We start from the raw sequence: 21,206 nt of genomic DNA, 5'->3' as shown, positions 1-21,206 counted from the left end.
GAAATCTAGAATATGGAGCAAATGAACTATCCACAAAATGGAAACAGACTCATAGACATAGAGAACAGGCTTGTGATTGCCAAGGGCAGGGGGATGGGGAGGGATGGACTGGAAGTTTGGGGTTGGTAGATGCAAACTATTACATTTCAAATGGATAAACAGCAAGGTATTAAAGTGTAACACAGGAAACTATATTCAATACCTTGTGACAAGCCATAATGGAAAAGAATACATAAAAAAGAATGTATATGTGCACGTGTGTGCGTGTGTGTGTGTGTGTGTGTATAAATGAGTCACTTTTCTGTACAGCGGAGATCAACACATTGTAAATCAACTATGCTTCAATGGAAAAATAAACATAATACAAAAATAAAGAAAATGCAAATTATTCAGAATAGGTAGCTGTTCAACTGTTAACCAGGTGCTTTACACATAATATTTTATAAACTATGTTGAGATATATTCATCGAACACATCAATTACCTTTCATACTGACAAAAGTAATTTTTGTCTGATGTCTCATAAAGTGTTCATATAAAAATAATAGCCTAGAGGAGTAGGAATGTGTGGAGGAGGGAGGGAGATTCAAGAGGGAGGGGACATATGCACACCTATGGTTAATTCATATTGATATATGACAGAAATCAAACCAATATTGTAAAGCAACTATCAATCAATTATAAGTAAATACATATTAAAAATAAATAAATAAATTATACCACTATTTACCAATTTTAGACAAGAACTTGTCCTGACTACTTACCACATTTTTGTCCCATTAACAGCAAATTTCATTCTGTCCTTTGAATTTGAGACATTTAGGGCTTTGTTCTGCTCTCAAACTTCTCGCTATTATGACACTTTGGGTCAGGCTTACTGTACATGAATGCAATAGTTGTATCATTATATTATAAGAAGCTAATTGTATTGCTTATGCTAATGAATTATTCATGGTATAATCACATAAATTCACTCCATACTGATGCTTTATTTTGCATACTAATTTGAACATGGTACATTTTTCACATTTTGATCTAGAATGATCTCAGATAATGACCTGTTTTGGATACTTGGTTTTACATTGACCTCAGTATTCCTCTTTTCTCTAAACATTGCTCCATGAATGTATTTATTTCACCAGGGTGGTATAGGTCATTCAGAGGCAGGGTTCCACTAATAATTTTTAATGCCTTCCAATTATGGCTTATTAATAGGATTTCCAAGATAGTTCCCTCAACATAAAGCATGTGTTACCCAGGACCTTCCAAATACAGACATTCCATATTCTGTCTTCTCTTTCTAACTCACATGTCCCAAACTCATCATTCTCCCTAGTCTTGCTCAACCCCTGAATTGTTCATTTAATTACTCTTTCCTAACTTGTGCTTTGATCCATCCATGCCAAGAAGTCACTTACAGATAATCCTAACATTTTACATGTGGAAAAAATGACTCAGTGTTGACCAGTGGCTGTGCATGCTATTTGTCCTGACTTTTCCTACTCAACTCAAACCCCCACACAGTTATCAAATTAATTTTTCTCCAACCACTAATGATAGCAAATGTTTCCTCTGCATCAGAATCTGCTGTGGCTTATTACCCACTATCCATGTTAAAATGTGGCTACTTAGCACTATTGATAATAGTCAAGACATGGAGACAACATAAATGCCCATCAACACGTGAATGGATAAAGGTGTGGTACATACGTAGGATGGAATATTAGCCATAAAAATGAAATACTGTCATTTGGGGCAACATGGATGGACCTCGAGACTATCATGCTAAGTGAAGTAATTCAAAGACAAATATTATATGGTATCACTTATATGTAGAAGCTAAAACATGACACAAATGAGCTACTAAACAGAAAGAGACTCAGACACAGAGAACAGATTTGTGGTTGCAACAGGGAAGGAGGTGGGGAGGGAAGGATCGGGAGTTTGGGATTAGCAGACACAAACTATCATGTATAGGATGGATAAAGAACAAGGTCCTACTGTAGAGCATGGGGAATTATTTTCAATATTCTACGATAAACCTTCATGAAAAAGAATGTATATGCGTGTCTGTGTATGACTGAGTCACTTTGCAATGAAACATAAATTAATACAACATTGTAAATCAACTGTACTTTGATAAAATAAGCATCTGCTTAGCGTTTGAGTCCTCCCTAAAGCACTCACTCTTTCTACTGATCTTACTTTATCTTCCCTTCTAAGTCGATCAGTCTGCTCACTGCTTCAGAAACACAGCAAGTTCATACCACTACCTACACCTTATTTACCCCAACTACAATTTCCTAAGCTTATTTGTACCTATGAAATACTTTATGTTTTCTCAAGGCCCAGCCATCTAGGCTGTGCAGTATCCTTGAACTATTCCAACTTTCAGTTTTACCTGATTTCTCCTTAGCACCTGCCATACTGCAGTATTTTATTATATGCCTTTTTATATTTACTCTTTATTGTTGCCTTTTACCCTTATTTCATGTATTTTAATTTTTTCCTAACAAGATTATAAAATGTTTGAAGATCTGAACCTTATCACATATTAATTCTGCTTCTCCCTTTGAAAGGATGAATAAATTCTTACTGCCTATAGAATCTCACAAGTCATAAGTGCTAATAACCATTTATTTTATTTGACTGATTATGAATTCCTGTCATGGCAGGTGTTGACGTGTACATAATACCATTATGGAGGATCCAAATGACCAAGCTATATTTCAAATTGTTGGTAGTACTCTAAGCAAACATATTTATCATAAAATGGAATAGTGATTTTTTATTTATGAGAGTCTGGAGTTGGAAAAGTATTTGACCTATCTTTCTTTAATTGGAAATATCTAACATCAGCCTTTTGGATGGGAGGATAATTTGATTGCACTATCTGCTATTCATTTGATGGCTGAGGTGGATTTAGTTATCAGGCTGGCTGGCCAGGTATAACTTTCATTCCTGGATGCTAAAGTTATGAGATAGAATTTAGAGGCTGAGCAGCTCACTTGGAGGAGAAGGACCATTTTATAGACAAGAGTATCAATGAAACCACCTCCTTGTTATCATCTTTGGAAGACGAGAGCAACCATTAGTATTTTTACACACTAAATGTCGTATCAATGCTTAGCTATTACACAGATTTGCAAGGTTTCTATTTAAGTCCTTGGATTGCAGTGCCTTAAATTAATGTAAATATCCTTTCAAAACAGTAAAGTTTCCTTGGAGTATATAAGAGTTAGACTAAAAATTTCATCAAGGGAAGCTAGAGGCCATGTCTATCTTATGTATATTATGTCTTTAAGACATCAATAGACAAACATGGGAATATATTAATATATTCAAATGTTACACAAGTACTGTGGACTCCATCCAGTTACAGAGGTATTCTCATTGATATTAAATTCTGCATTTATTTTCCCAAACCATCCTTCTACCTAACTCCAAGAAGTCAAGTGCTTTGTAGTGTTTACCTTCTCAAATATTTCTAACATCTCCAGGGACACTTGTTAGTATTTGCTGCTTGCTGCCATGGCTAGAGAGTCAGGACTTTCTGATCTTTAGATCTTGGATCCATGGAAGAAATACTTTAAGGTTAAAATACTGTTTCCATGACAACTGCTGTCATGGCCACCAGGAAAATCTCCCCATGTGATGTCGGTGAAATTGGACCTATGCCTCTATGACTGAAAGTGGAGGGTCACTGAGTAGTATAAAGGATGTCCATTCTGTATTAGACTTAGCTAAGGCTTCTATAGCAATTTTGCTTGCACCTCAAGAGTTAGGGCACTCAGCTCTCCAGCACTCTCATTCACCCCCATAGAGCTAGAGAGCCAGGATGCCAAAATTCCAGGACTGAACACCAAGACCACTTCCAGGCTGAGACTCTGCTTCCAGGAGCATCTTTCCCACCAGTGACACATGGGCTATCTTACATCCCAATGTCAGTGAAATTGCAACCAGCGTTGCCTAAAATGTAAGATTTTTCTTCTATTGGGAGAATTGATATGCTTAGAATGTGATTCAAAGACAAAACCCTTTCACGGCAAAATGAAGGTTAAAATGTTTCTTGTCAGGTATACTTAACCTGGGGTCCTAGAACAAGGCTGCTTGAGTTCCAAATTTTTACTTTGATGGATCACCTAATTAACATATGAATTAGAATTGTTTGGTCCACTTCCCATAATTAGTTAACCCCCTCCCCGCCCTCCCCTGGGCCCTGTTGCTGGGTCCATAGTGCTGGATTAGACCATATTTCTCCTCTTTCTTTGGGATCACTCCCTTCTGCCCCCACCCCAATCAGAAGTGGCTGAACTGTCTTGGTGGATGGATCTTTCTCTTCTTCTTTCAGTTCCTATGCAGAGGAGTGGTCACAAATGTGGATGAAATTGTTACAGGAAGGAGGACTCCTTCCAGGGCCTGAGAGTGGGCTCTTGTCTAACACTCAGAAGTGAATTGTCTGAGGAGACACATGTGATGACAATACAAGAGACTTTATTGGGAAGGGGAGCCTGGGTGGAGTGTAGCAGAGTAAGGGAACCCAAGACAACTGCTCTGCCATGTGGCTCACAACCTCAGTGTTTATAATAATGAGGTTGGTTTCTGGGTTGTTTCTGGCCAATCATTTCCATTTCAACTTAGGGCCCTTCCTGGTGACAAGCACATCTTTTAGCCAAGATGAATTCTAGAAGAAGGAGTATGGGAAGTTGCTTGGCTCCTCCATCTTTTGGCCCTGCCTGAATTCTTCTGGTTAGCTGTTGACTGTAGCACCATATTCCTTATTGGGACCTTCTATTGTGAGACAACTCAGGCAAGTGGTTGTCATGGTGGCTGGCCAAGGTGGATGGTTTCAGTCAATAGTTCCTTATAAGATGATCACGAATATAATATACAACACCAGAGTGCTACTATTTTAAAAGTAATATGAAGCAAAATGCACAAGAACTTCATGTGCAGGTTTCATTGTCTGAGACTAACAAATAAAAGAGAAACACTGGTGAGAACTTAAATGACAGGTGCTGCTGTTCACTGAAAAACATGCCCCCGTGTTTTCTGCAGTGCATTGTAAAAACGGATGCTGGAAGAGCCAGGAAGACTATAGATCTATTCATTTAATATTTAATATAAACAAGTTCAGTTCAGTTCAAAGCCTTATATTAAACCTTTGTAGAGCTGGATGAATTCTTTTCTGGGTGATAAGAGGCAGTAATATTTTTCCTTCATCAAGAATGGGGAAAAAATAAGTAGATACAGACTTTTTTGGAAGAAATAAGTTATACAAAATAACAGTGCCCTGGATACATGACCTCTGTCCTATAAGTTGTCGGGTAATTTAATAGATTAGAAGCAAAAAGAAAACCATTCTCTATATACAGCTTTGGCATTTGTCAAGATCCAAAAGGGATGTTTAATAAGGACTTCAAAATAACTTCACACATAGAAGAAAGGGAAAAGAGGGGAGGAGGATTTGAATGATGCTGTCCAAGATTTATCACCAGAAGTAGGGACCAACTTTGGAAACTTACGCCCCTCTGATAGCCAAATATTTTAGTAATAACAGAAATTATATCCCTAAAAGAATTGAAAGATACCTACTAGGTACCCAACGGTAAAGAATCTGCATGACAATGCAGGAGACACAAGAGACTCAGGTTCAATCCCTGGGTTGCAAAAATACCTGGAGTAGGAAATGGCAACCCACTTCTGTGTTTTTGCCTGGGACGTTCCACGGACAGAGGATCCTGGTGGGCTATAGTCCAAAGGGTTACAAAGAGCCAGACGTGACACAGCAGGCACGCATGCACTTATACACACTGTGTAAGGCCAGATTCTTTCATGGACATTACCCCATCTCATCTTTTTAAATCCTCAGTATTGCTACCCCCTTGTTTAGATACTGAGACTGGAGTTCAAAGCATTTAAGTGATTTCTCCAGACTCAGTAAGTAGGGGTCAGAGGTAGAATTCTAATCCAGGATGAACTCTAGAACCCATGCTTTTTTGGCCTTAATATAAAGGAATAATTCAGAGTTTTAAACATTAAATAAGAACATATCTCTTATTCTCTATTTCTAAAAGAAAGTATTTTCTAAAAAGCACCATCATCACTGTTATCATCAGGAAGAAAAGTTGATCAGTCGTGTCGATGCGCTTGGCTTAGTGCTAGCAGTAGCTTTAAAGGAATTAATAGATCCATTCCTTTAACTATGATTTTAGAATCACTAAAAAGGCATTGGAAAAAACACAGCTTTTTTTAAAGGTAATTTCCTCCATAATTTTGAACTCAACTTTCATTGGAAATGTCCAAAACTTTTTCTGTTCAAATCTTTATGATTTAAATTATGAGGTTAAAATGGAAAATAATTTTTCTTTTAAAATCTCAATGTTTGCTTGCCTATACACACACACACACACACACACATGTGCTGTGACCTCAATTTAACTGTTTTAGGATAGGGCTCTGGCTTTCCAGGTGGCTCAGAGGTTAAAGCGTCTGCCTCCAATGCAGGAGACCCGGGTTCGATCCCTGAGTCGGGAAGATCCCCTGGAGAAGGGAATGGCAACCCACTCCAGTACTCTTGCCTAGAGAATCCCATGGAGGGAGGAGCCTGGTAGGCTACAGTCCATGGGGTTGCAAAGAGTCGGACATGACTGGGCGACTTCACTTCACTTCTGCGTTTATGCTAAAGCATTTCTCTTACTTAAAAGATATTGTTCCATAAACAAATATATTTAAACCAAATCTTAAACCATTTGAAATATAAACAAGTAGAAAGTGAAGTCAACTGAATTCAACTGAGCCTTTCTGGCTAGCCTTAGAAGGAGAAAGAAGGAGAAAGGTCTAATAGTGATAACTGGGCACCTGGAGAGGATTGAGGTATAGTTGCTATAGATGTAGCAAATAAAAGTACAAGATTAGATTTGAATTTTAGATAAATTTTATATATATATATATGTATATATACACACACATATATACACAAACACAATATTAGTATAAGTGAATCCCAATTATTGCATGGGACATATTTATACTAAAAAACTACCAATTGCTTACTTAAATTCAAATTTAACTGGGTCCCCTACATTTTATCTGGCAACCCTAAATGAAGGTAAACACCATAATTAGCATCATGTTTAAATTGCCCCTTGTCTTTTGTGCCTAGATTGTCAGGCTCTTCCTGGGCTGAAGGAGAGGTTTAAAATTGAGGCCATTTTTGCTCCCCGCTTAATGGTGACAAGCTATTGATAGCCAGGCATTGCCAAATTCTCATTAGTTTCTAAAAGTCAGGAACTACATTTAGAAAAAAGCATCCTCGCTTATGGAGAGGTCATCTATCCAATAACCTCAAGTACCAGGAACACAGCTGAAACCCAGGAAGCAAGGGAAAAAAGGTCTCTGAGGATCCAAAATAGAAACCATGTGCTAAAACTCATGCTCTGTTGCTCTGAGAAGAGGCCCTTAGACCTGCACTCACTGTAATTTACTCTTCTTTTAGACACCATCTGAACAAGTTTGGTTTTCTGATTTCTCAACCAACAGAGATAAAAAGCAGGAATTTACAAGGTGGGCAGGACAGCTAGGTAGATTAGAAGTAGGCTGCATCATGATAACCTGGAGGGGAAAAAAAAAAAACACACCCATGATATAAACAATCTCCATAACAATTCAGAAGAAAAGATAGCCACAAGTCATGGGTGCTTATAGCTCAATAATGAGCTTACAAGAGGTTTTATTTTCTTCTTTATACTTTCTCATATTTTGTAAACTTTTCAGCTGTATGTCTAAAATCAGAAGAAACAATACAGATTGCTTAATAAAATAAAATGTAGAGAATTATTCCATGAGTCTCCCAGGAAAGCTTCATTTTTTTGTACCTCTTAGAAAAACTGACTGCTGCTGCTTCTGCTGCTAAGTCGCTTCAGTCGTGTCCGACTCTGTGCGACCCCATAGACAGCAGCCCACCAGGCTCCCCCATCCCTGGGATTCTCCAGGCGAGAACACTGGAGTGGGTTGCCGTTGCCTTCTCCATTGTGTGAAAGTGAAAAGTGAAAGTGAAGTCGCTCAGTCGCGTCCGACTCATAGCGACCCCATGGAATGCAGCCCACCAGGCTCCTCCATCCATGGGATTTAAGCCATGTCTTTACATGTCACTAACTCCCACTAGACTGTAAACTTTTAGAGGTCAGGGTTAATATCTTTTCAGTCTTGTGGTTCTAGTAATTCACATAATATCTAGTATAATAAATGCTCAATAAGTGTTTGTGGAGTGGCTTCCCAGGTGGCACTAGTGGTAAAGAATATGCCTGCAAATGCAGGCGATGAAAGAGATGCAGGTTTGATCCCTAGGTCGGGAAGATACCTTGGAGGAGGAAATGGCACCCCACTCCAGTATTCTTGCCTGGAAAATTCCATGGGCAGAGGTACCTGGTGGGCTGTAGTCCATGGGATTGCAAACGAGTTAAGATACAACTGAGCTACTGAGCACACACACAAGTTTTTGTGACCCAAATGACTAAGGTCAAATTGATAGTGCCTGTGTGGGTATTTAGGGCTTTCCTCGTAGCTCAGTTGGTAAAGAATCTGCCTGCAATGCAGGAGACCCCAGTTCAATTCCTGGGTCAGGAAGATCCACTGGAGAAGAACCCAGTCTTCTTGGGCTTCCTTTGTGGCTCAGCTGGTAAAGAATCCTCCTGGGTTCAATCCCTGGGTTGGGAAGATCCCCTGGAGAAGAGAAAGGCTACCCACTCCAGTATTCTGGCCGGGAAAATTCCATGGAGTGTATAGTCCACAGGGTTGCAAAGAGTCAGACTTGACTGAGCCACTTTCACTCTCTGTGGGTATTTAATTAACTTGTGTTTATTTTTGGTTTTGGTTGTTCTTAATTCCAGCATGCAGGCCTTCCTAGTCGTGGTGCATGAGCCTCTCATTGCCATGGCTTCTCTTATGGCAGAGCATGGGCTCTAGAGCACTCAGGCTTCAATAGTTGCAATATTCAGGCTTAGCTACCCCAAGGTGTGTGGGATTTTAGCTCCTGAACCAAGGATTGAACCTGTGTCCCCTACATCAGCAAAGGGATTCTTAGCTACTGGACCATCAGGAAGTCCCATCTGTGGGTGTCAGAAATGCTATTCTTCACACCTCAGTCTCCCCAGGGCAGGGCCACAGTACAGCCTGCTTTAATCGCTGATTATTAAAATGTTTACTACACGTCCGCTGCAGTTAGATTTATTGTTGCAGAAAACACTGTGGATTATCATTTCTTTCTGCAAAATTTCTAGTGAAATGGCTAACATCTTTTAAAGTTTTAGCTTAAAGCAATAAATCTCAATCATTTTGAAAATTCTCTTAAATGGAACCTTTCATTTACTCTGAGGCCTGGCTATTTTTGTTCATTAAGGGCATGGACTAGGAAGATAGCACACTGCTTCTCAGAGTCTCACTGTGATCTATGAGCAGCAGCAGAAGAAATGGTGGATCTCTACATGGGATACTTTATGTGGCAGCCATATTGTACGTACTTCTTTACAAACTAGTGAAACTGGTACATGCCAAAGCTCAGATTTCTTTGTAACCTATTCTTTTAAAGATTCCTCAATGCAACATAGAAGTATTGAATAAGATTTTAATACTCTGCATGCATGCATGCTAAGTCACTTCAGTCGTGTCTGACTCTTTGCTATTCCATGGACTGTAACCTGCCAGGCTCCTCTGCCCATGGGATTCCCCAGGCAAGAGTACTGGAGTGGGTTGCCATGCCCTCCTCCAGGGGATCTTCCTGACCCAAGGATCGAACCCACACTCTAAGTCTCCTTTGGTGGCAGGTTCTTTACCACTAACGTCACCTGAGAAACCCCTTAATACTCTATTTTTTTCTAATTAGCATTTGTAAATGAAATCCAATTATTTCTCTCTTAAAGAGTTGGATTCATCTTTGCTCATATTAGAACTATGGCTCTTTAACCAGAAAGAAATTTATGAGGCACTGCATGCTGGATTTTGTGGCAGAGATATCTGACAAAAATAGTATGATTTGCATGTATTATTTTTTGTTTTGCAAATGCTTTCAAAGCACATTTTAGTAACCTGGAAGGAATTCTCAAAATGACTCAACAGTGTTTGATTTCCCACCATGGCATATTCGGGAAGTAGTTTTCCGAGTTTGTCCACAAATGCACCCAGGGCTTGCCAGCAGGGTGCCTTAACCCCAGGAGGCAGTGATTCAAAATTAAACTGCACATTAGGGCATTTTTCACTACAATCAACTTGAGTGTCAGCACTAATGAGCGACAGGGCCAGCATGGGTAAATCAAGCCAGAGATAGCTTTCTATTTTAGCTATTAAATTTGATTCTGTCTCCACATCTTTCAAGTTAAATTCAGTGGTAAATTTACCTGCTTTGTCTTTCAGCTTTATTCTCTTTCCATTCCTTGAAGGTAGTGATGAAAAAACAGAAAGTTAAGTCCAAAGCAGGCAAGACAAGGAAGAGGGAAATGGTGGTATATAAATAATTGATCCCCCTGGTGGCTCAGTGGTAAAGAATCTGCCTGCCAATGCAGGAGACACAGTTCAGTTCCAGGGTCAGGAAGATCCCCTGGAGGAGGAAATGGCAGCCAATTCCAGTATTCTTGCCTGGGGAAGCCCATCCCTGGAAGGAGCTTGGTGGGCTATAGTCCCTGGGGTCGCCAAAGAGTTGGACATAACTTACCAACTGCTGCTAAGTCACTTCAGTCATGTCCGACTCTGTGCGACCCCAGAGAAGGCAGCCCACCAGACTCCCCCATCCCTGGGATTCTCCAGGCAAGAACACTGGAGTGGGTTGCCATTTCCTTCTCCAATGCATCAAAGTGAAAAGTGAAAGTGAAGTCGCTCAAGTCGTGTCTGACTCTTCGAGACCCCATGGACTGCAGCCTGCCAGGCTCCCCCGTCCATGGGATTTTCCAGGCAAGAGTACTGGAGTGGGGTGCCATTGCCTTCTCCGGACTTACCAACTAAACAACAGCAATAAGGGGCTACTTTCAGCTAATGAAAGAAAAATACTCCATGGGCAACAAACCTAAGATACTTCACTACAAGAGCTGGTAAGGTGGTAAGGATATGTAACTATCCTGGAAGACTGTTTTGACTTTTTACATATGTGGACCAATGAGTTTTTTAAAAGTTAAAATTATGGAATATATTCCCAATATTTCAATTGAGTTAGAGAAGATTTCCTAAAACACAACCCTTTGTGTCACTCCCAAAGACATAATGATGCTTTTTCATCTCACACAAAAACTGTGAGCTATGAACTGACTAAGCTGGTACTGCTTCTGCCCAAATCATCATTGAACTTTCATCCTGATAAGCTAATGCTAAGGGGAAAGTTAATTTTGTTTAACAGGAAGTATCATGGCACCCAACATTTTAACCAACAGTGAATCTGTTTGGTAATCACTTTCTGAGCAAGGAGTCACTTTCCCACAAAAGAAGATTTCAAGCACCCTTTCCATACCACTCCAGAGATAAGAATACTAATCTTACAGCTGCCAAATAAAGTACGTGTAGCACTGAGTATTCATCTTAGCCCCAACCAGAAGTTCCTAAGAAGTACTGAAGAAAAAAAAAATTCTCAGTAAAAATCAAGTGCACGCTTGCTAAGTCACTTCAGTTGTGTCTGACTCTTTGCAACCCTATGGACTGTAGCCTTCCAGGCTCCTCTGTCCATGGGATCTCCAGAATACTGCAGTGGGTTGCCATGCAATTGTTACATCTCCTGCCTTGGCAGTCAGGTTCTTTACCGCTAGCGCCACGTTGAAGCCAGAGATACATGCTTAAAAACCGTATTTGGAATAAGGGTGTAAGAAGCATAATTTAGATTAATAATAAGATCTTTAAAGAAAGATACACAAATCTCAAGACTGACTTTGTGAGGCAAAGGGTGATAGAAAAAAATACTATTTGTTTAACCATGCTCTTAAAATTTATCACCAACTTCTTACCCCACAGGAAATAGACTGCCAAACTCCAATGCCCATATTTGACATTTTTATAAAGTTTCTCATGTCTAAGGAGGCCTGATCAACTCAATATAGTTCTTACTATTGATCTTCAGGTCAGTCACTATCAGCAAATCCATTTGTCCACTTCATAAAGTCCTGCATTATGGACAGATATCTAGAACAATAGGCTCAATGAGTATTTGCTGAATAAATGAATCCTGGACTTAGTAGGTGTTCCATGGTTAGAGTCATAATTCTGGTGTTCTAAAAAGAGGAAAACAGGTCAGAGGTAATCCTCAAAGACTTCTCTTGCAATGGGGCTTATTTTTGTCTGGATGTGCTACAAACTATGCTATGTTCTTCACATTCAAGATGAAATACAGTCCATTGGGTAAATGTTCTAACAAACTTCACCTTGTTGGCCTTGACCTTTTAAGTGTATTTTGGTTCTGGTCTTGGCTTTTGGACAAGAGTCTATATAGAGCTCATCTCTCATGGCCAGTTTAGTCTGGCTGAACATAATGTCCAGTAGAGGGCTCCCAGGGAGACTGATTTGGCTTGGTTGTCCTTTTGGCCCATTCTATTGGCAGGGCTAATGAGCTCTGATAGGTCCACTCTGATCTTTTCAACTATCCCAGACCTCCTGTGTCCATGAAGTAGTCTTTTTCTTTTTTTTCTTTCACAGTTCTGGAGGCCAAAGTCTGAAATCCAAGGTGTCAGCAGGGCTGTGTTCCTTTAGAAGACTCTAGAGGAGAAAACTTCTTTGTCTCTTTCAACTTTTGGTGACTCCTGGCCTTCCTTGACTTGTGGCTGTATACTTTCAGTTTCTGCCCTTATCTACGTGGAGATTACTCCCCTGTCTTTTGACCTCTTTTGTATGTTATTAGGACAGCTATCATTGAATTTAGGGACAAACTAATTCAAGATGCTTTCATTTTAAGATTTTTTGACTTAATTACATCTACAAAGATCCTTTTTCTAAATAATGTCACATCCACATGATCCAGGTAGATGTATCATTTGGGGGACCACTGTTCAACTCACTACAGTAGATGACTTAGAACTACTCATCCTCTCTGTGTCCTAAATGAATCTTAAATGTTGAAGAGGTAAACAATCTGTGATGCAACATTTGGTATGCTTAAAAACTTATTTTAATAATTATCTACTTACCTTAATTTTGTGTTTATGTACTCATATAATTATGTTAACATTCTATTATTATCCTCATTAGCAGTTCATTTACTCCAAGATTTCTTAGCCTTGGCACTATTGACATTTTGGACTGGATAGCGTATTTATTGTAGGAGTGTTAGCAACATTCCTGGTCTTTACTCTCTAGATGCAATAGCACTTCCCTCAGTTATGACAGTAAAACAGGTCTCTAGACGTTGCTACATGTCCTTATGGTCAAGGCACTGTTTTTAGTCGAGAACCACTGGTCCACATTAAACTAGATGGGACTCAGAAATTATATAGAAACACTAAATTTTATCTAAACATATCTTTTATTTCTTTAGCTAACTCTTGTGCCCTGAAAATATTATTTTAAAATGTTTTCTTTCAGTTTTAGAATAATGAATAAATGGAACACTTTCCTAGAGTATACACAGTTTTAGATGGCCCCGCCCAAACTACCAGACCAGGGAACAAGACAGAATACAGCTCAAAATGTGCTTTCCAATTATCTCTCTGTTATTCAAGAATAGGCAGGGGTTTGAAGGAGAAATTGAGTTGCTTTGTAACAGAGTTTGACAGAGAAATGTATGTGATATCCATAAATGAAGTTAAATTACAGAAATTATCTGTTTTACATTGAATAGCATAAACAACAGTGATTAGCCACTTATTAGGCCAAGATTTATAAGTATCATGATGAAATCTTTCTTGCAAAATGGGAAAATAATTGTAGAATTGGAAGTAGTCATCAAAGCAACCCACCAAGTAAATTGAAAGATCCTCTGACATCTTTTATTTGTTCTGTCTCTGACATTCTGGAAATACTGATCATTTGCCCCTACTGAATCAACTATCACCCCCATTATGGGCAAAATCTCCACTCGTATTAGTAAAATTCAGATCTCCCCTCCCCTCAAGATTCAGATAGATTTCTCAAAACCTCTTCTCAGAATTAATCAATGCTCTGTAAGTACAGAAGCCCTTCAAGGCATAAAGCCCATGATAGAAGATTATAGGACTCAAGGCCCTATTACCCCTTGCACTACAGGGTACTATTACCCCCGTAAAATTCCCATTTTACCAGGAAGAAAACCTAAGGGCTGAGGATGGAGGTTTGTCCTTGTTGTTATTAACCCTCACATGTCAATAACACCCATTCCCACAGGAAGGAAATTCTTTACTATAATTGATTTATGCAGTGCATTCTTCAGTATTCCAGTTGATGAAGCCAGCCAATACTTCTTTGTCTTCCTTTGGGAAGAAAAACAATTTACTTGAACAGTAATGCCTCAGGGTTTTACTTATAGTCCTCGTATTTCTCCCAAATCCTAAAGGCTGATCTAGATGCTTTAAAGTTCCCTGGAGGTTCTACTCTGTTGCCATATGTGGATGATTTGCTTCTTTTCTCTTCTTCTCAAGCCTCTTTATGAGAAGAGAGCATCCAATTGCTAAAACTTTTAGCCTCATAGGAACATAAACTCACCAAGGAAAAATGGCAATTTGCCCAAACCCAGGTTTGATATTTAGGCCATCTGATACTAGAAGGGCTAATTATATTTAGATAGACTTCGTGGTGTCCTAAGTTTCCCCAAACCCAAAACTAAGTGCCAACTTGAAGTTTTCTCAGGCTACTTGGTTACTGATGAAATTTGTTTCCAAATTTCTCTCTTACAGTCAAATGTCTGTAAGTTTTACTAAAAAATAGCAACTCAGACCCAATTCTGTGGGAAAAAAAAAGACAACCTGGTTATCCAGGTCTTAAAGAGAAGGCATTCAGTTGTGTCCGACTCTTTGCCAACCTATGGACTGTAGCCTACCAGGTTCATCCATCCATGGGATTTTCCAGGCAAGAGTACTGGAGTGGGTTGCCATTTCTTTCTCCAGGGAATCTTCCCGACCCAGGGTTCCAACCCAAGTCTCCCACAAGGTCTTAAGGAGAGTTTAATGAACCCATTTGCTCTCAGGCATCCCAATTATTAGATTCCCTTTCTCCTTTTTGTGTATCAAAGGAAAGGGAATGCCATTGGCCTACTCATCTCAAAACATGAGTCATGTCCAACTCTTACAACCACATGGACTGTAGCCCACCAGGCTCCTCTGTGCATGGGATTCTCCAGGCAAGAATACTGGAGTGGGTTGTCAATCCCTTCTCCAGGGTATCTTCCTGACCCAGGGATTAAGACCTGGTCTCCAGCAAGCACTGCAGGCAGATTTTTTACCATCTGAGCCACCAGGGAAGCCCAAAACGTGGGGACCACCAACATCAACTCATAGGATGTTATAGCCAATAACTTGATATGGTGGTGTGGGGCTACCCCCTTGCCATAGAGCTAGTACAGCACTGTCTTTTGGTAATACCACTGAGAAAATTGCTGTGGAATCTCCTTATACCAATTTTGTACCTCATTCAGTAAAAGCTCTCCTGAATTCTCACCACATTCAACATGTCTCGGTCAGCTGCCTCATCTCCTATGAAGTCCTTTTATTAACTGTTCTTCACATAATTCTTTTGCACTGTAATAATCTTAGCCCTGATACTCTTCTCCCCTCTGTCACCAGTGAAGTCTCTCATGGCTGCTTAATGCTGATAGACCACTTCTTGACTCCTCATGATGGCCTATAGAAAAATTTCCTGAATAACACTGACTTCTCATGGTTCATGAATGGTTCTTCATTAAAAAGTGACAACGGCAGATATTGTGCTGGGTATGCTATCATAACTCCTTTTAATATTATCAAGGCGATGACTACTTTGGCCCAACAGGCTGAAATATACACTCTTACATAGGCTTGTGCTTTAGCCAAGGGCAAAACTTCCAATATTTATACTGGTAGTAGATATACTTTCAGAGTAGCTCATGATTTTAGAATGTTGTGAAAGCAATGTTCCTTACTTCCAGGGAAATAAAATGAAAGATGGCCTCTATGTTCAGAAATTATTAGATGCAATAATATTAGATGAAATAATATTAGATGCAATAATATTAGATGCAAAAATATTAGATGCAATATTTTACCTGCTGTTTATCTATTAAGATTCCAGGGCATTCTACACTTGGCTCTTTGGAAGCTAAGGAAAACCCCCTTGCTGATATTTCCATAAGGAGTGCTGCCCTTAAAGTGACCAACAGCAGCCAAACCTCACTCATGGTGTAAAGGGATATTTCTCCAAATAATAATTTAGAAAAGCTGACTATAGAAACTCAACAGAAAAGGAAAAACAAGATTGGAAAATCAACAATTGTTGAGTTAATAAAACAAGACAGTTCTGGTTTGGACCAAATAATCAACCTTATGCTACCAAAGACTAAAATTCTCACTCCATTCCACAAAACATGCTGTAACTCATTGAACTAATGGCAAAATGATAGCTCTCATGTGTGAATATTGGTGAAAAACATTAACAAGGCTGCAGAAAATGACTACCGCACTTGTCTGATTTGTCTAAAGTATAACCCAAGGGAGTCTGTTCATACTGCACACAAAGCATTTTAAACTATCTAATAGATTATTCAGGGCTTCCCAGGTGGCACAGTGGTAAAGAATCTGCCTGCAAGTGCAGGAGATGTAGGAGATGCTGGCTCAATCCCTGGGTCAGGAAGATGTCCTGGAGGAGGAAATGGCAATCCACTCCAGCGTTCTTGCCTAGAGAATCCCACAGACAGAGGAGCCTGGCAAGCTATAGTCCATAGGGTTGCAAAGAGTCAGACACGACTGAGTGACTGAGCACACAATGGATCATTCAAGGACTGGCAAATGGATTTCATGTAAATTCCTATATCTAATGGATTAGATGTATCTAAGGTATTCATACTGGGTTAAAGTCTTCCTTTGCATATAGGGTACTACCTCTTTTGTGGCTAAAGTTCTTTTGGAAAATATTGAGTATCACCAGGGAACTCCTCTAGAACTTCACAATAATTGAAGAACCAAGTTTACTGGCCAGTTGCTTCAAGTCTGTGCTCTTTGGCAGGTTTTACAACTCTTTCATTGTGCTTACCACTCTCCATTCTCTGGTTTTGTGGCATACACTAATTGCATTGTTAAGACTTAACTGACACATTTGTAAAGGTCCTCCAAATACTTTGGCTAAAATTGTTGTTAGTTCTTCTTAATCTCAGATCCACTCCTTTTGGAATTCATAAACTCTCATCCTTTGAGTTAATCATAGGACACCCAATGCACTTGGCTCCTTTTGACCCACAACTGATAAAAGGAGAGATGCCATTATATTGAAAAGGGCTAATTAAATAGAACACTAATTAAAATAAAAATAAATTAAATAATTCTATTAAAATAAATCATGAAAAAATATATCATGATTTGGTAAAGCAATCTTTTCACAGTGCATTTTCGGGAGATGAAGATCTTAAGCATCACACCTTATAACCTAGAGGTTTCATCTCTTGAGAAAAACACCTCCACATGAACTCACTTCAGCCTCACTGAGAGACCCATAATGGGTACTGTTAACAAACCATTGTGCCACCAAACTCCAAGGATTAGACCTTTGGATTTATCTAAGTGATATATTTAAAGAAAACAGTTGAACCCCACCTGGATCTGCTAGTTGGGGCACTTGAACTGGATCATTTGGTAACCTGAAAGTAAAGATTTTCTGGAATTGAAGCAGGTGATGTATTAAGAGACAACTTTCCCAAGATATCCAGATGAGGCCCATTAGCAGTTTGTCACCAAACTTTCGATGATGACATAATGCTTCAGATGATCTCCAATGTCTATGATCCTAACACATAGATAGACACTTTAAAACATATTTTTAGATAAAAATTGCCTAAGAATTCTCCCTCAAAACTTTCATTTTTACTTGAATAAGACCTCAATAGGTTTTCAATCTGTGTACTTTTCCTCCAAAATGAGACAGTACGCCCAGGAAACATCCTTCCTGACATTGAGTGAGAAAAAGCAGCTAAAACCATAACACCTGATAAAAGTTTTCTAATTCCCGTAGTGTGCAGGTACTTGCACATGGCTCATTATACCTGAAGATTCCAAGTTGCAATTCTCTGCTGATCCTGAGTAAACCCATCTTTGCTGCCAGGGAAAATCCCTGACAGTCTACTTGCTTTAGGTCAACGCAACTAACTTACAAAACACCCTACTGTAGCCTAGTCTGCTAATTGTACTCAGAACACCTACATTAGCCTAAAGTTTGGCAAAATCACCTAACACAAAGCCTACTATGATTCACTGACTACTGCATTGAAAGTAAAAAACAGAATGGTTACACTGGCATAAAGTAATTGTAATGGTTTTTTATCCTCAGAGATCTCACGGCAGAGTGGGAGCTGTAGCTCGCTGCCACTGCCCAGCATCACAAGAGAATACTCTACCATATAGACTAGCCTGAGAAAAATCCCAAATATGATTTCTACCAAATACATATCACTACTGAACCACCATAAAGTTGAAATATTCTAAGTTGAACCATCATAAGTCAGCAACCACCTGTAGTTAATATGTGTAAAGTGCAGAGAATGAGGGTTAGCATGTAGTAAATGATCAATAAATGGTAACTACTACTGCTATAAAACAGTAAAACTGCTACTGCTTTACTTCTCTTATGTCCTTTTTTATCTGATTTTTGACCCAACTCCTTAAAGACTCCAGTGTTCTAAACCAAAGAAGCTGCTTATAATTTCCTCTACTCTGTTAAAAAATAAAACACTTGAACCCCAGAGATTTTCTGCAAGCCTTACTTTTCATCTCTTGTTCTGTCTTTATTGGCTTTGGGGATCATAACTTCCTTTTGCATTTTACAAGTTCTATTTCAACAACTGTTTACTTTCATTCTACATTAAATCATATTGACATTACATGGAAATGAATTTTGTTGGCACAGAATAAAGAACTTAAAAATCATTGTATGAATAATAGAAAGGGGAAATGGATTATTTCATGTGATATGAATCAAGCAAGGTGAAAAGAATGTAGTGCTCCCTCAAGGAAGCAGATTTCCACTGAAGGATTGATGATATTCAAATTCTATACAATGAATACTTTTCCCTTTATATTCTTGAGCACACTGTATATGCATGCTAAGTTGCTTCAGTCGTGTCTGACTCTTTTTCAACGTCATGAACTGTGACCTGCCAGGCTCCTCTGTCCACGGGACTCTCCAGGCAAGAATAGTGGATTGAGTTGCCATTCCCTTCCCCAGGGGATCTTCCTGACCCAGGGATCAAACCCTGCATTGCAGGTAGATTCTTGATTCCTGAGCTACCAGAGAAGCCATCTAGTAAATAAGAAATGCTAGGTAATAGTACTTTGCAAATATTATCAATGACATATTAAAATGAACTTCTCTAGTGGAGTTTTTCCTAACCCAAAAGATAATGAGCAAAAATACATATGTTATATGAAAAATTATAATGTTAGTATTAGTCAGATCTTCTTTGTTAATAAGTTATTTACCTGAAAGAGGTAATAAGTTTCAAACATAGAAAAAAAATCTGTGGAAAAAAATAAAAACTAATGTAGAAAATAAGGTTACTAAAATTTTTAGAATGAATTTACGAAGTATCTTTGAGGAAGAAAAATAAACATGAATGACTCTGCTTTCTCATTATTGTAAGTCATTTTAGTGATGAACTCCTCTGACACTAAGGAAAATAATCAATGTAAATTAATATTCCAGGATAAACTTCCAGCAGAACAAATGATTTCTTTTCTATTTACTAAGGTTCCCCGCCCCCCCAACACACACACACAAGGATCCATCATAAGTAAATATAATTTTATTAAGCTGAGAATACTGTAAGATGTCACAGTGGGAGGAAATGCTAAAATCTTAAAATCATACAATCCTACAAAATAGTGCCTATCAAATCAGAATTAAAGACACTGTGACTTGGTACAAAGTCTTGAGAGATTTGGGGCATGTGGCTGGATGCTGCCTCAAAGTGGCAGAGAAGAAAAAGGAGATGAAGAAGTCATACCATTAGTACACAGGAAAACCTGAGGCCATGAACAGTCCCTCTGTCCACTGTTCTCCCCATAGTTCCAGAAAGGCAGAGGGACAAAATACTCCTCATTTTTTCTCAGATCAGCAAGGTTAGACAGTCAATCTGAGAAAAGAATGAGGAATATTTTATCTCATCCTTCAGAACACCCTTTCAACCTGAATATATATGATTAAAAATATGATACAGTGGAGACATAGTTGATAAGGGATTTGTGTACAGAATATATCCTCTAGGAAATCTAGACTACTCTAACTGAAGAAGAAGACAGAGAACCAAATGAAAAATGAGCAAAGGATTTAAATGAACAACTCACCAAGGAAGAGTTTAAATGGTAAGTACCTGGAAAGATGTTCATCACCATTATTCATTACGGAAAAGCCAATTAAAAATTAAGATATTACCATACACATAATACAGTAGATAAAATTGTTAAAACTGATAATACAAAGTACAGTGAGGATGTGAAATCTGGAACTCATACATGTCACTAGTGGCAATGCAAAATGGAGTAACTTTGAAACGTTGTTTTGAATAATGAACATACCTTATTATCAGGCAATATCTCTTCCAAATATTTATCTAAAAAGTAACAAACATATTCACACAAAGACCTGTATATAAATGTCCATGGATTCTTTAATTCATAAGCACTCCCAACTAAAAACAACCCAAATATCCATTAGCTGGTGAATTCATAAACAAATTATAGTGGCTTCATAAAATGAAATGCTGCTCAGTACTAAAACTAGATGGACTATTAATACAACATGGGTGACTATCGAAAGCATTATGCTAACTGAAAGAAGTTAGACCGAAAAAGGTTTCTATGCTGTGTGTTTCCTTTTTTATGAATATCTGGAAGGAGCAAAATTAGAGGGACACAAAATCAGAGTACTGATTACTGGGTTGGGTGTAGAGGATGAAGACTGGTTACAAAAGAGTACAGGGAGCATTGAAATTGTCTGTATCACGATGGAAGCAGTGGTTGCACAGCATATACATTCATCAAGATTTTTAAAACTACATGCTTTAAAAGGGTGAGTTTTATGAATTATATCTCA

Source organism: Bos javanicus, chromosome 1 (genome assembly GCF_032452875.1).
Source record: "Bos javanicus breed banteng chromosome 1, ARS-OSU_banteng_1.0, whole genome shotgun sequence".
Taxonomy (NCBI): Eukaryota; Metazoa; Chordata; class Mammalia; order Artiodactyla; family Bovidae; genus Bos; species Bos javanicus.
This window is presented reverse-complemented; position numbering follows the sequence as displayed.